The sequence below is a fragment of the Heterocephalus glaber genome, unplaced genomic scaffold, assembly GCF_053883595.1.
Source record: "Heterocephalus glaber isolate CG9 unplaced genomic scaffold, H.glaber_assembly_v1.0 deba00001472, whole genome shotgun sequence".
NCBI lineage: Eukaryota > Metazoa > Chordata > Mammalia > Rodentia > Bathyergidae > Heterocephalus > Heterocephalus glaber.
This window is the reverse complement of record NW_028258315.1, coordinates 50516111-50531081: the sequence shown is the minus strand read 5'-3', so window position 1 is coordinate 50531081 and position 14971 is coordinate 50516111. Positions and strand designations below refer to the sequence as shown.

The 14971-nt window shown below is 39.1% G+C and overlaps 1 protein-coding gene across 6 annotated transcripts in view; it reads left to right on the top strand.

The window, feature by feature from the left end:
* The window catches only part of Foxp1 (forkhead box P1), a 471410-nt gene that overhangs the window by 137373 nt on the left and 319066 nt on the right, over positions 1-14971 (top strand). For 4 of the 6 annotated variants that reach the window (XM_087181343.1, XM_087181338.1, XM_087181340.1 and 1 more), the window contains one exon: positions 13479-13539. The exons of 1 other annotated variant lie outside the window; for it this stretch is intronic. The gene's annotated coding sequence lies outside the window, so the exon portion shown is untranslated. Of the gene's footprint in view, positions 1-7325; positions 7634-13478; positions 13540-14971 lie in introns of those variants that run through there. One more of the 6 variants, XM_087181342.1, reaches the window with a different exon arrangement.

Genomic DNA, 14971 nt, shown 5'->3' with positions numbered 1-14971 from the left:
AAGAAAATGTGTTTCAGTACCTTTAGGTCCCAGACCCGATTCTTCTCCTCTGCCTCATCACTGCCCCCCCGCCCCCACCTTTTGCAGTATTGGAGATTGAGCCCAGGGCTTTTGTACTTATCTACCAGCCTTTTTTGGGACACATGTTCTTGCTCAGTCACTAAGTTGCCCAGGATGGGCTAGAACTTGCAATCCTACTGTCTCAGCCTGAGATTATAGCCTGTACCACCATGCTCAGTTTCCTCTGGCTTCTTTGAAGATCTCCCAAATGTCCTTCTTGGTCATTTTTGGGAGCAACATTTTTACAACTAATGACTATGACTTGCCTCTGCTAAGGTAGGTGAGACTCGAATCTTAAATCCATGATTCTTCATCTAATGTTAAGAGGAAAAATAAGAATTTTGATTTCCTTTTAGTACTGTGTTTGAAAAAAGTTTAAAATCTGGGATACATTCTGTCCTATTTTTGTAGACTGTAGCACAGCCCACAGCCAGGTGTTATCAACAGTGTCCAGAGATGACGGAAATGAGGCACAAAAAGTTTTAGATTTACCAGTGTCATATTATCCCCCATCTACGTGAGAGTGGATGCCGTTTCTTTTTTTTTCTTTTTTTTGGTACCAGGGATTGAACTCGGGTCCTTGTGCTTGCGCACCAGGCGGTGAAACCACTGAGCTAAATCCCCAGCCTGGATGCCATTTCTTTGAGCATTCTTTGTGAGTCCGGCAGTATTGTAAGCCTCTTTTCCTGTTAATTCATTTATTTCTCAAAAGCACATTGTGTGCTATAATTAAGCCCATTTTATAGATGAGCACACTGAGGAATAGAGAACAGAAGCAACTTGCCTGAGTTCACAAGTTTAGTAGGTAGCAGGACTCAGTTTTGAATGGGGCAAGGTCTGTTCTAGTCTAAACCATTCTGCGCAGTGCTGTATTATATAATACTTAGTTTCGGCAAGGCAGCCCAAGGAAGCATTAAGAAGTACAGATACTTGTCCTGTCATAATCTCAGCCTTGATTTTTTTTATTTTCACCTCTAACTTTCCACATTGGTCTGTTTTGAGTGCTTTTACTTGATAGCCTGCTTTCTACTCAGGAATAGGTGTCACTCGTTGGTAACCTGTTGTGCTGCTTCTTCTTGTATTATGTTAAACTTCAGTTGTCATTGTGAATTGTGGAAAGGCTGGTGGGTTTTCTCTTCCTTTTGTCCCTCCCTCCTTCTCTCCCTTCTCTTTTCTCTCCCCCCCCCATCCCCTGCCCCAACCAGGGCCTTTGCACTGAGCTACGTCACCAGGCTTATTTATTTATTTGACAGAGTTTTGCTAAATGGCCCATGTGAGATTTGAACTTGTGATCCTCCTGCCTCAGCCTCTCAAAGTGCAGGGATTACCGGCATGGAGCACTGTGCCCTCACTGTGCATTCTTTTATTTTAAAAGTCATTTCATGTATACAGAAGCAGGGGTGCAAAGGCATTTGAGAGATGAATCTTCCTGGCTCACTTTCTGCAATGCTAGCAGCTCATTCCAAGGGGAGCTTGAAGCCATAATTCCCCAGAGTGGACACGGACTCTCTTCAGAATCTTATACTCAGCTTGAAGAATGGCCCTACTCCATCCCTGCTGCTTTTACATGATAGGAGAGGGGACAATTCAGGAACAGATTCATCTAGGGAACTTTTGGGTAGTGATGCCAAAATCATCTGCCCATTTCTACCACTCTTGCTTCAGGCACATCCTCTTTATGTACTAGAAAAGCAACATTGTGTATGAAGAGTTCTGCTAGGCTTCTGCATGGTGTCCCTTCTCCTCAACCATGTTTTTGGGGCATTCGAGGGAAGTTAGTAGTCACAAAGATGAAAGTTTCTCATGTCGTTCTGAATAAATACAGCATCCTCTACGTATGGGCTATTTTCCAGCAAAGGAGCTGAGGGTGTGGGCTCTAGCCTGCTTCTCAGTTCTCTTGGCCTTTTTGAGTGTGTTCTCCTGTGAGCCAATGGTGAGCTTTGGGAAGGCCCGGGCTTGGGTCAGAGTTGAGAGTAGACAGGAGCTGAGGTCTGCAAATGTCAGGGAATTCAGGAAGAGAGGCATGGGAAGGGAAATGGGATGAAAAGGTGCCAGGAAAAGTTGCCTCATCTTTGGGCATTTGCTGCCTGAAAGGTGAGTTTCTACTTACAGGCTACTTGCAAGTGCTTTGAACACATAGCTGGCAAGTTTGCAGTTTAAGGTCTAATAAAGAACTGGTATTGGGGAGGCGGTACTGGAAGACCATTATTTTCAGATAATGTCAGTTGGCAGTTTTTCTAGCCATACACATGAGGTACATGGCTTCATTCTTGAGTATCACTGTACACGTAAAATTTAGCTGTAGTGACTTGCAGGTCTTTCTGTGTACTGTTATGCTATATATTACATCTTCAACAGGAGGCGCAGGTGAGCTGGAGTACAATTCAGTAGTGGCACTGTGCTAATCAGTCATTATTTTTTGATCCAACTGCATGGAGCTGCTCTGCTGCCTTGGGCAACAGAAAGCAAGTCAGATAAAGTTCCTGCCTTCATAGTGTTGATATTCTGACATTCTCTCACTAAATGAATTGCACAGTCAAGGTTAGTACAACTTGTCTTATCTGTTAACCAAACTTCCCAGAAGCAGCAAATTGAATCCATTTTGCTCCAGACTGGACCTGTGAAGAGCCAGATGTGGCCATGGGAAGAATATCTTCAAGAGCTTGTCATCTAGATCCAGCTGTGCTAACCTAGGCCTGGTAGGTAGCCATGAGCTGTCTGCCAACTGGTGGCCAGACACTAGTGCAGGCTTAACCAATTAGCTGAATGCCTTGCTCAGTGGCTGGATTCGCTGTGTGTGTCCACAGATTATTGCTGCTGTCCAGACCAGGGGCCTCTATGGGCAGAAATGCCCAGAAATGAACCAAACATTAACCCTTTGCTAAACAAAGACAGGCCTCCTTATCCAGGGACATGGAGGGAGATGCAGGCATGGGGGAATCCAGAGTTAGTGAGAAAACAGAAGTGAACCAGGCCTGGCCTCCATCTTTCAAATCCTGCTTCTCACTGAAAACTCTTGGTTGATGTAGAGGGCCTGCTAGAGGCAGGAAAGCCGCCTCCTTGCAGAAAAGCCAGGAGAAGAGCTTACCTGGGCAGGCATCTTTGCCTTACTTGTTGCTCTTCGGTGAAGAGCATTTATTATGCTTTATTGATTTTATCCAAATGGAGTTATCCAATAAAAATCTTAATTCTCACCTATTAGAAGCATTTGGATCATTACAGATATGCTGTAACTTTCAAATATCTGTAATTTCTGCCAGCAAAAAAATTATATATATGGCCATGAGGAAGCTTTTTTTTAATAAATTGTGGAGTTCGTGGTGTAGTGTGCCACAGAGGCAAGCTCCTGACTCCATGATAGTTGCTCAGTGAGTGTTTGTAGACTGAACAGAATAAGAAAATATTCCAAAGAGCATGCTGCCTTACAAGAGCAGTGAATAAAAACCAGTGCAATTATTTCAACTAATAAGTGGGGAAAACAATTCACAGTTTTGAGTCAAAAGGTAAAGGTTTTAATTGGAATAAGTTTAGGTATCTTTTTTTTTTTCATATGTGCACATTTAAAGTCTCATTCTGACAGAAAACAGAAGATGGCAGATATGCAGGTTCTGCGGGGTGCTTCTTTTGAGACGGAGGAGATAGGTCTGCGAGACCGTCTTTTTCACGGTGAGGTTCTTAGTGGTTTTTCAAAGAAGTCCCACTCTGAATAAGTAACAATGACAGTGAAATCTCTGAAGTGGGAGAATCTAGAAAGATAACTAGTTTATGTGTAAAACTCAACTTTTGCATCCTAACTGCATTGTGTAAATTGGCTGCGCAGGAAACATAAGTGAAGCCATTTGGTTTTGTGGCCTTGGTGTGGGCTGGCTAAGGGGGTGGGGATAAAGTTGAGGCATTGATATAGTATGAGGAGAGCCAGATGGTTGCATTACACATCTCTTGTGTTCTTGTTTGCTTCTTAAAGCAGTTGCAGAATTTTGCCCTTGGCGATATTTTCTTCGTTCCTGTGTGTTCTGCTATGAATTTACTTTTGTCGGAATACTTTGAAAGAAGAGGCTTGTTGGGAAAAAAATAATTTTTTAACTTACATTATAAACTTGTGAAGTCAACAGTGTGTTCATAAAAATATTTTTTAAATGCTAAGTGTGTTAGTAAATAGTAGGAGGATCAGCTTTCTTTTTCTTAGCACACTGATTTCAACCATATTTTAAGTCAATTCAGAGAAATAGTTTTTGCAAATTATAATTTAATTGTGGAGTTGATGGATGGATGGAGATAGATTTGTAGACAGACAGACAGACAGAGACAAAACAGCTATCTTGTTGTTCCTGTAGGGACGAGGCCTAGCTGACTAGAGATTTAACTTTTTCCATTGCTTGCTGCAGGTTCTCGGTTAGGTTCAAGTGGTTTACCTCTTGAGTTTTATTACATTAACAAGTCTGACTTGGTGGGCTTTAGGGTGGTGAGAATGGGTCGGTCTGTATAGGTTGGTGGGTTTTGCCTGAGAGAGTTTGGTTTGCATTTATTAGAACTGTTTATCATCCCACCATTGAAATTTATATTTATTTCCTACTAAAAGCAAATTATCTTTTGCAATCACCAGTGGCAAGGGATATTTAAGATGTTCTAACTGCATATAAAGAATAATATTTTATCACTGAATGCTTTTAATAAGGAATTGGTTTAGAGCTATTTTTCCCCTTTGCCATCATGATGGAATGCTTCAGAGTAATTTAATGTCCTTTTCACAGCCCCACTTTATCTTTTTCCCTTTCCCTTGCTCAAATGAGTGAAGAGCATGAGTATAGAATGCTTGGGGGACGGTTCATCCTCCTGTGGTGCACAGATTTCCAGTTTTAGTTGGAACCTGACGTGCCTGATGAGAAAACAGGAAACTTACAGTCCTAACCTTATTGAAATCTCTGCCGGGTTTAGTCACAAGTCTGAGGCGACTCCTTCCAATAATGAAGCCATTGTACGCATCATATCTGATCAGTTCTTGAAATGTTTTAGTAGGTCTATCTTACAACATTATAAGAAGATAATCAGCAGCCTTAGAAGGTCCCCATCTGGACTGTAGAGTTCTTTTACTGCAAGATGTTTTGCCTTTTTGAGATAGCTCTCGCGTTTCATCATCTGTTCCACTGAGATGAAGTGCATATGAAAAGTCAGTGACTCTGAATCCATCTGTTGTTATTATTTTCCGCTGATAATTGGCTTGAACAATGAAATGTCTGTGTCTGAAGCCTTTGAAACTGTACACCCTGTTTATTTTCTGGAGGTCTCGCTGCAACTATGCCCCCCTCCAAGGCCCCCCCTTCATTTTCTCTCAAGCTTACAGTGAGTGGCGCTTGTTTGAGGGTGACATCTCTGACTCTGTGCATCAGTATGTGTCACTCAGCATCTAAAGCTTGCTTACAGATTCTTGTCACAATCCCTGTGTCTGTGCTGTTTGCTCCCATAGCCGGTGCTCTTCCAGCAAGGAACTTAGCTGGACCACAATGCATAGATCTCTTACCTGGATTGTCATCTTTATTTCACTTTCCTCATTAAAATATTAATTTAGAGTATAGTATCTAATACCTATGGAATTAGATACTACCAATAATTGTGTAATATATTCAGCGGCATCCAGGTTTGCATGATACAGAGCATTAATATTGGATTCCACTAACAGCTCTTCCATTAGCTTGCTCAACCAGTGTGAGATATGGATGAGCTGGGAAGTATAACTACCCGCTAGAACTGCCAAAACAGTCATTAGTTGCTCCGTGGGGATGGACAAAGGCTTTTTCACAGTGATATACTGATTAAATTTTGTTCTATGGTTTGTTTGCATCAAGGTTAGATCACTATAGTCCAGGGAGACAGGTTCTCTAACACCTTGCTTGGAAGGTCACTTCAAGGCAAATTAGTGAACAAAATCTGAATCTTTAGTTTTTGTGGAGTCCTTCTTAGAGAACCCGCGTTTTATTCTTTGGGGCTTTCAGAATCTTTTTACTTTGTTTCTCTTTTCTCCCAAAACTACCATAATGTATGTTAGAAGTAGGTTTTTTGGTTTTGTTTGTAAGATTTTTAAAAATCCTTTGAAGTTATTATCTCTTAATTTTACAACAGAATTACATGACCAGAAAATGGTGTTAATAAAATAAAATCAATCGGTGAACTGGAAAGCTGCCTTATTTTGCTTGCCTTGGCGAATGGGATGTCTTCTCTGAAGTTAGGAAGGATCTGTTCCCTACCCTTTCTTTCTAGTGCAAGTATAAAATAGATATGTCCTATACAGTGGCAGTGGTGCATTTGCCCCTGAAGTATTGTGCGGCATTGGAAAGTAGTAGATGAACATAATCTTATTTATGTTGCAGTTGAAATCATTTAATACTGAAAAATTTATTAAAAAATAATTAAGTTACTAAAACCAGCATGTAGCTGGAACAGAGACTAAGGTCAGTGAGTTGACTCTCTAAGCTGAGAAAAGGCATTAGAGAATTCCTAGTGCCGGGCATGTTTTTCTTCTTGCTTAAATTCCTGGGTTCTAAGGACAAATTATATTGCGGTATGGCATATTTTCTGTCGAAATGGAGAAAATTGTTACTATAATTATGTTATTTAATTGAAATTATAAGTGGTTGAGGCCACTCAGTTAAAAGCATCCTTTCCTAATATATGGGTAATGTTTTTAAATGAGTGGTCATGGATTGGTGACATTTGAAAGGCAAGCATTTGGGATATACTTTTGGAAAACTCGCAGTATTTTCCTTAAATAATGAGTGAACTGACGAGTAGTTGAGGATTTTGCGTGTATTTATAGATATATTCTCTTTATACACACATGTGTATTATGTGTGCTTACATATGTACACATATGCATGTATACATGGTTATACATGTTTGCATTATATAAAGATACATGAATGTATGTTTCAAGATGTATCTTTTATAGATACAGACTCAACAAAGATCAGTTTATAGTGTGACAAATCAGATAAACAAGATCATATCTCTTGTCTTTAAATTGAGACTAAATCATGTGGTTGTTTAAAACTCTCATTGAATATGAGAGATTTCAGCCCCCAGCAGAATTCCACTGTGGTATAGAAGAGCAAGTTTTCTTTGGCGTAGCACTATATACCCCCCACCCAAACCCACCCCACCAGGAGTGAATTCTTAATTACTGATGAATGCAATCATTTTAATTGTTATTGTAACAACATAGTATTTAACTGTGTTCTGTGTAGTTGTGTCCCCTGCAATAGGTGGTGTCCCTGTCAGAAGGAGGACAGGTAGAAGGCACAGCGGGCGTCTGATTGAGCCAGTTATTCATTTGCTGAGTGTTTGTGTTTATGCAAAGGGGCCTCTTCCTGCATATTTAATCTAGAGTAAGGCAGTGGCTTTTGTTGTGTTTAGCCCACATACCTTCAGTCCTTCCTCACACCGCCGCCAGCCTGGGAGCCCTGAGAGCCTGCAGGCTTCCAAGTGCCTGTAGTTTCTTTCTTACAAACTCTCAACTTTCTTCCGTTGTGTGAAAATTGCCTCTCGCCCGCCCCAAAGCTTTGCTCCTCATCATGAACGGGTAAGTGTGTGCCAAGCCAAGCTGATACTTTTGTTTCATTTTACAAATGTTGAGAGGGTACTTTGCTGACCTTCTGGCGCCTCCTGAAAGCGGTCCTGGGTCCTGAGTCCTGGATCCTGGGCCGTTGTCAGTTGCTGGCTGCATCGAAATAGACAAGTACAGGTGCCTGGTAGGAAATGTGGCTGAATTTTGGACTGGCAGAGAAAGGCTCTTGGGGACTGGAGGGAATTAAAAAGAAAGGAGAGAGGGAGAGAGAGAGCAAGAGCAGCTTTATTATTCTTTGTCCTAACAAATCCTGTTTTGTAACTATCCTCCAGATAATGCTGCCATTGTTTGTTAAAAGCCTTCAAACAGTGTGCAAGACCAAACTGTAAGAAAGCAGGGAAACTCTGCTGCTGTATTGTCTACACCCGGCCAGGGTCCTCCCCAAGGTCTGTACCGGAATAGGAAGGGTTTTCTTCTGTGGAAATCGAATCGTCTCTTCATTGATATTAATAGCACACCAGAGATGTTGGCCATCATGCTTAGAAAGGCGGTGGAGAGGGAAGGAAATCTGATCCTGCTGGGGGAAAATGACAGGCTCTTGGCCCCACAGTGGAGGAGACATCCATCCAGGCTCAGTCTGCATAATGGCATCCTGGCTTAACTGTTTGCTCTAGGAATTTTAATCTTGAGCTGTTTGTTTTACTATCTGGGGTCTTGCTATTTTTTGTTCTTGTACTGTCTTTAGAAAACACTTCGTTCAGGAGCTAATGCAATGTTTTGAAAAAGTAAATTTTTAAAAAAGCCTTAGGAATTGATGCACTGTGCACTTCTATCATTCTGGGTTGTGTGTGTGTGTGGGGATATTCTGCTTTCGTTTTGAGGGCAGAGTGTTTATTATTTCCCAAAACAAGTTGCCAAAATGAACAAGGCAGACGGTCCAAGAAAGCTCTGTCCCATGTAAAGATATTTCAGGGTGCAGGAATTGTGTCCAGGGTCTAAAAGGGGTTTTGGTTTCCAGTTGACTGTTGCCTCTGTCTGAGTAACTCTTTTCAACAGAAGAGTGTGCTATTCCCCCGCAGGTTGGAAACTGAGAGAATTTAAATAAAATTTCATCAACCTGATTAAAATATGTGGGGACTTGGGTCTCCTTGGGTACAAATCAGTCTAGAGACTTAGAAGCATTTATTAACAGTGAGGTTGCTGAAAGTTTTTAATAATAAAATTACAAATACTCTATCTACTTATAAGTATATGACTTTTATACTCCGTTTTAAGAGGAAAAATACTTTTTTTTATGAGGGAAAGTAACTCCGTCAGAGCACCTTCTGTGATTAGCGCTATTGTATTCTTAAATTTTGATTGATAGAGATAATAGTTTTCACTTAAAAATACAGACAGGTACTTTAACTTTCCATGACAATAGCTATTTGCATTTCTTTTATCTTTTTGTTTAACATTTGTGGGGGTTGGGATGGATTTGATTATTAACTCTTATTGCACACTAAAGGTAAATCTAAAACAAAGGCTTTGTTAGAGCTTCAAAGGCAAAACAGCAAATATTGTTTTTGGGTTTCAACATGTAAAGGCTGTTAAAGGATACCTATAAAATATTTTCACATGACCATGACCAAGGTTTTACTTTTGTGGAAGGTAAGAGTCATTTTTTCAAATGAGGCAGCCAGTGTGGCATTCCTGGGGGGCTGCCAGCCTGAAGTGATTTCACGGGCAAGCCTTGGCTGGGTTGCCCATACCACGTGGCTTGGTGTATGTAAGGTGTTTTAAATTTTTCTCTATTAGAATGGACCCCAAAGCTAGGAATTGTGATTGGTTGAGGATCCCAGAGGGTGAGGAGAAAGGAATTAAAATGTTACTTGCAGGGACAGGAGGGGGATTTGGGACATGCTGAATCCAAATCAGTGTATTTCTTTGGTAGAGACAAGTGAAAGAAATGTAGTACCAGTATTTGTAAACCAGCAGGCATGGGTGGGGTCCAGAGTCACTTCTTTGAGAGATTTGGACTGCCCAGCAGTTTCTTCTTTATTTTTTTCTGTTCCTTTTCCCCTTCCTTTTAGTCTCTACTCTTGTTTTAGTTTCTCTATTTTTCCTTTTTCTTCCTGTTTTTCTTTTCCTTCTTTCCTCCTTTTTCTTTGTGTAAACCCATGTCAATATTTGAAGTTACAAGGTGCATTTAAAAAAAAAACTTTGGGGATTGATTTCTAAGAGGATTTTCTTGTCTTAATTTCAAAAAATAAAATGATCCGTATATTATAATTTTTCAACTAGTCAAATATGTGTTGATATCCTTCTGTTTTCTAAGAAATTGTTAAAAAGTAAGACATGAAAGCCAAACTGAGTTAAGACTCACTGCATACTTAAAGAGGCAATTTCTTGGAAATTGGCCATTTTATAAATGAAGTCTATGCCTTACAGTTGGAGATTTGGGAGTCTGGAAAATTGGAACCATGTTCCTGGACTTTGGAGAAAGAAGAGATCTTCTCTCTGGAGTCATCCTTCCTGGCTCCTTCCTCTTGAGCTGGCTTTGCTCATCCTCTTACCCCTTAAGAAATCCATTCACTTGGGTTCCTGAACCAGCATTTGCTGGGCCAAGGTTTGAGGTGAATGTTGTCCATCGTTGAGAGTCACTTTTGGGTGATTGTGTAGTGTGAAATATAATGCAAAAATCCTGCTGGAGATCATTTATATTAACCACCATGAAAGAAAAGGGGGAATACATTTAATGAGAAAAAATAGAGTATATGTTGTTCATTTTTCAGTCTTGTAAAATGAGATCACACCTCCGCACTTACCTGTGACTCACTTCCAAGTAGGACATGCCAGCTGGCACTTTATATTATACATCACACAATTAAATGAGGGGCAAAGTGTAACATCAAAGCATTTGCAGCCTAAGGGTGATACTGAGTTGACCTCCCAATTTAGGGGAGGGCCTCTGGTGGCAGAGGAGGAGGAAGCCAGGAACATGGAGTTTCCAAGCTAAGAAATGGCAGCCGGAGTGTGGCATCTTGTCATGGTCTTCATGTTCACCATGTAGCTGCAGGTGAACGAAAGATACTGTTGCAATCAATAGTGAAAAGGGCATGGAACAGTTCTAGTGTTCACAGGATCTTACAGAGAATGACATAAAGGAAAACAAGTAATTTCTGTATACTGTATCCTTAGCTTACTTTTAAACCTAAAAGCTGTAGGAAAGTGAAAGAAAGAAAGAAAGAAAAAAAGAAAAGAAAAGCAATTTGTATGGTGACAGCATTTTTAAAAAGACAAGTGGGCTGAAAGGGAATTTTTTTTTTTTTTACCCTTTATCTTTTTAAACTTACATAATCATTTAATTTTAGTTCTGGTACTTGTACTACCTGTAAGCATATGTGTAAATAGTTGATATATTTGATTAAATATAATTTTAGAAATGGAAGTTTTAAATTTTGGAAAAAACAATTCAGATTTTTCTCTTAGTTATGGATTTCCGATTCTTCTAAGCTTCTAATGATCCCCACTCAGGTCCCAGCACTACCCCCTCATTTTCTTGTCTGTTACATTGACACATTTCACTTAATTTAGCATGATGGCAAACAGCTGTTGAACTATTAATCTTTTCTCTGCAAAACTAGAAAAATATCTTTTAGATTACTTTGCTAATAGATACTTTTTCTGAAAACTAAAATCAACAGAAATAAATTAATGAGTGGGCAAATGTACATGTGCATTAAAATTTATGGAATATAGTTTATATCCTACTGCCAGTTTTTTATGTATAAGTGAAAATTAAATATGGCCACTTTTGTATTGCTTTAGCGTGTGTAAGTTGGAAGGTCAATTATATAATTTTGTTATTAATTCTTAGAAAAAAATTACACTTGTGAGATCTAAGGGTGAACCAGCTTCTATTTTTGCTGTGTTCACTTACTGTGCTGTGTAGATAGTTAAGCAGAGAAACAGGACTAGTTTCTTACCTGAAAATGCTCTGCTGGTTCAAATGTGGCACTAGAGATAATTTTACTCCAAGTAGACATTTTCAGCAGTTTTTTAAAAAATTAAATTTTAATGAGGCCCAGTTGTTTGCCAGGCCTGTACGATAGCAAATCTCATCTGCGTTGCAAAGACTAATACTATAGGTCTGACTGCCAAATGTGCAAAAAATAGACACAGCTCAATAGATAAATACAAATTAGTTTAGATTGCAGGCATTGGAAAACATCTCAAGTGAAAAGGAGGGAGAAAGGGGTCTTCTTACTTAGAATCGAGTGGGGTCTGCCAAAGTTCATTTGCTTTATGGTTAAGACCTGATGAGTGCCGAAGACAGAAGTTTGGTGTGAAAGATGCTGCTGTGCTGTGCGCTAGGGAGTGAAGCTGCTTTGCAGATCTCTGCTTTACCTGGAGGACTCAATCATCACTGCTCTGTTTTCCTTTCTTAGTGCCACTTACCCTGAAACAGAGTTCTCACCACTAGAGAAACCAATCCCGGGGCCATACATCAGCAGTAACACACAGGATTTTCATTTTCAATTTGAATTGTTTTGTGTAAAAACAAAAAGGTTTTGGGCGGGTTGCAAAATAGTAATTTTAAGACCCTGAGCTAGGGTTTTCCCCCACCCAAATGATGAACATTCATGGTGAAAACCTCCCATTTCCTCTTACAGTAAACATGAAAATTATGATTTCACTCAGAGCCTGCATCTTTTTCCAACCTTAATGGCAAGAATCTGCATACACTTGCTTGTGGAAATGTCATAAATTGGCCTCAGATCAATTTCTCAAAGATACTACACACCCAAGTGCCACTTTAAAATTTTTAGCCCTAGTGAGATTTTACTCTACTTAAGGATGTTTGCCTTTCTGCATTCAAGGCCGACAGCAGAGGGATAAGCAGGGATATATTCATATAAAATTAAAACCACTTCATTACATCTTGTTCTGAAGAGTGAGCAAGAGGATATTAACATTTTAGTAAAATGACGATATAATTTCATCATCTTAAAAAAATTCTATGAGCATTTGGTCAATGGATGTGGAATGAATCCTGTACCCAGTTAGTAACTTGATCTAAATTAATAAACAAATGTTTTTCTTTTCACTTGTGCCATATGTTGATCCCAGTTACATGGGCAGAAAGAGCCAGCTTGTAATGTTTCTTAAAGGATTACACACTGTTGTACATAAGGGAGAATGCAGATGCAGGAGTAGATGTGGGATAAAATGTGTTGCATGCTTTCTTTGTGTTTTAGGGGGCTTGATTTCAATTGTTTATTTCATCTGACATGAACCGTTTTTATTTAACTTATAGATTTGGTAGATATATGCTAAGTGAAAAACATTCTCTGAGCAGCTTTCACCAACAACACTCCAACCCCCCCCCAAACTGAAAAATGTGGTGCTTTTATTCATTTCGAGAAGTCCACAGTGCCATAAAGCATCATGTCTATAAGAATGGACTCTCCTGAAGAGGAAAAAAGCCTCTGCTTTAATGAGATTAGAGATATTGTGGATGTTGATCAAACAGACATGTTTCATTTGTAGTCTGTTTTCCAAAAACAAAGGCCTATGAGTCTCATTATTCTGTATAAAAATAAATTGATAAGACGAAAAGATGAGAAAAAGTTGATACCTAAATTTTGAAATGTTTTACCTTGACTTTTTCTGTTTAAATTGATTTTGTTGTCTTGAGGAACTCAAAGACCTATCTATGGTCCAGCTACATGGAGATACCTTCATTTATTTTTATGAACTCTGGAAGTTATTTGCCCATCAATAGAGATCTTTTATTGTTTTGCTTGTGTAAATCCCTGGCAGAGGTGGTGGCTCCTTCTTTTGACACTCAGATTTTGATGTTCTCTTTTGATTTCAGGCTGAGAAGTGACCTTTTGAGGTGACTATAACTGAAGATTGCTTTACAGAAGCCGAAAAAGGTAAACACAAATGTGAATAATGAAATTGAATCTAGAACTGTATCTGTGGCCTTCAGTGGTGTTTTGATTTGTTTTCTGATCTGTATTTATCAAATGTATATGTATTTATTTGTATTTAAGTATCCAGGTAGCATATCTTTAGAAATCTTTAAAAGACTACCATTAGGAAATAGTCATCCACTTCCCCCACAAATATCATCAGATTTTCCTGTTTGTTGAAGCTGAACCATATTTATGGCTTGCAGTTTTGGAAGGTTTAAAGTTAGAAAGGAATATTCACATCATAAAAGTGGTGATTCATAAAATTAACGTGCTGCAAACAAGAGTAATGCATGTATTGGTGTTCTGTGCTGAAGTGGCATCTTCCAGTTGATGTTCATCTGGCGGCTTTATAATCACCTTCTTTCAGAAATTAATAGTCAGGCACCATAGCAACAGGCCACACTGATGCAACTGCTGAGCAGCGCAGGGCACATCCCTGTAATGTCAGCGCCAGGCTGCCTTGTTCTTTTGACCTTGCTTGAAAATCAAATGAATACTTGATTTTAAAATTAGAAGTTTTCAGAGAGACTAATGTAGTTTGATGAATTAAAGCCAAATTTAATTTTCCCAAATTCACTTTTTTTGGAGGAGACTTAAAAGCATTTTAATTAAAATGGTTATGAATGCAACATATTTACTTGGTTTCAAAAAGTATCTCTCTGACAAAGGCGCAGTGATCATCTTATGATCATAAACTTGCAGGCTGTTTTAACTTCGATATTTCTCAAGTAGTTCATCTTCATTTCATTTTTGAATGTATTGGTAAGATACAGACTTCTTGGTCTTTAGTTGAACAAGTGTTTTAGAAAACTTTTATAATTGACCATTGTTTGATCAGTTTTGTTTTTAATCTCACCCGGGTTTTTTTGTTGTTGTTGCTGTTGTTCTAGAGTGCATTGTAGATTATATACATTTGTTTTTTGTTTTTTTGGTACTGGGGATCGAACTCAGGACCTTGTGCTTGTGAGGCAGATGCGGTGCCATTGAGCCAAATCCCTGGCCCTTTACATTTGTTACCTTTTTTTTTTTTTTTTTTTTTTTTTTTTTTTGTACTAGGGATAGAACTTACATTTGTGTTTATAAAAACATTCTGGCACATTTGATTTGGGTCAAAAAAATCAGATTTGCTTCATTTCACCATCTCTGTTATTTAAACTAAACCTTTGCAGGAAGTACCTGATTGTCTTCCAGGTAGAAGAAATATCCACTTCAGGTGTTTCAGCATAGAAAAGATGAATCCAAGGTAGTATTTAAGGTTCAATCAAGCCATAGCAAACCTTCAGGCAAAGTACTTCCCTTTGCTGGGACTCAGCTTTTCAGTTTTAGTCTGTAGTAGGAGCCTGTAAAGTTTTTCTGCTCAGGTATTTTTAGTAGGTATTTTCTGCTATCA